Source organism: Falco punctatus, assembly GCF_963210335.1.
Source record: "Falco punctatus genome assembly, chromosome: 2".
NCBI lineage: Eukaryota > Metazoa > Chordata > Aves > Falconiformes > Falconidae > Falco > Falco punctatus.
In genome coordinates this window covers 32,854,892-32,856,419 of record NC_137581.1, presented here as the reverse complement: position 1 = coordinate 32,856,419, position 1,528 = coordinate 32,854,892, and the positions used below count along the sequence as shown (strand labels likewise).

General features: G+C 36.8%; 1 long non-coding RNA gene across 1 annotated transcript in view; it reads right to left on the bottom strand.

The window, feature by feature from the left end:
• LOC308059184 overlaps positions 1–1,528 on the bottom strand; it is a 47,961-nt gene that overhangs the window by 43,097 nt on the left and 3,336 nt on the right. The window lies entirely within an intron of this gene.

Below are 1,528 nucleotides of genomic sequence, written 5' to 3'. Positions count from 1 at the left end.
CTTTCAAAAGAAATAAAGACTCGTTTGCTTTGCTCTATTGTCTTCAGCGCCCATGCTCGAGGTTCCTATTTTCTCCAGCCTAGAGGTAAACAGTCTGGGAAAAGTCTTAGAAGCAGCACTGGGCTTTAACAGGTTGCTCGTTGGCAATCTGTACAAAAAATTTTGAAGTGCAAAAACTAGTAGTAGTAGAAAAGGATGAAAAATAATAATAAGCAAAAGCTCGGAGTCCCACAAGTTGTTTCTAAAATGCTTAAAACAAGGGGGCCTTCTGGGGCACAAGGGAGCTGAGAGTCAAAAATGGATTGACATTTCTGTGTTTCTTTTTTGACACTGCTAGGGTTGATTAAGTGATAATTAGGCTAGAGAGTGTGCCAACAGTCACTGCTTCACCCTATTCCTTTACCCCCTCAGGACTTGTCACCACTGAATAAAGGGTAGAAATTATATTAGAAGTGCCTGCAGTTTTGAGACTGTGTAAATTAAGAAGCTTGTGTTTTTTAATGGTTTATGGCTGATTCGAGGCAAATCAAATTTCCAGACTGATTTCCTCCCCCACCCCACAGAAATGAAAGGAGATTGGGTTACATGCTTTTTGCTAGTAGGATCTAGAGCCCACAGAACTAGTGCATGGAGCTTAGCTGTGTCTGCATTTCTGTAGACATAATAGTGGAGGTACACAGATGCTTTCCACACGTGGAGTGCGAAACAAGGACAAATGTCAGTGTATAATACTGGCTTTCCCAGAGGACAGACAGTGATTAATACAATACTAACAATCATACAAAGTATCTTTCAATGTTTCTTCTGCTGCACAGCTGGGATTTCCAGTCTGAGGGGGGAGTCATTTTAACTCCTTTGTTCTGATTCAGAAATACAAATATTTTTTTGTAAAAATCTCACAAAACGAAAATTCCATTAAAGACATCCCCCAGTGGCTGGAGAAGTATATAGTTTAGGAAAATTTTGAATATCTATTGAAAAATTCCCTAATCGATTCTCTTGATTTCCAAGTGAATTTAATTTAATTTTAGCATTTTTTACTTGATTTTAGATTCTTTCATGAAGTTTTTAAAACATGACTTCTAGTTTTGTGACATTTTATGTGCAAAACTAATACTTATTTAGAAAACAACTTATTCTATAGTAGCAAAAATATAAAATATTCAGAGTGCAAATAACTATGATCGAACAAAACCCCTTATGTTCTAGAAGTTAGTGTTTCCTGTTGATTTGTAAGGAAATAATTTGTTGCATTGCTCAGGGGAAGATGAGCTCTGAGCACAACATCTACAGGGGCTGTATCTTCTTATTTAATTAGAATATGAGTTAGGTGCATGAATATTAATTATGTGAGTGTATCTGGTAGCAGTTGTTTCCAATTTCCTAGCATTCACTTGCTACTATTACCTGTATACCTTAGATAATGTGATAAGCTCCTAGGCCATTTTTATCCTGGCTTTTTCAGGTAGCATCTGTGCAAAAATTAAAATTAGTAATTCCTCCATAGCTTCTGGGAGAGAAGAACGTA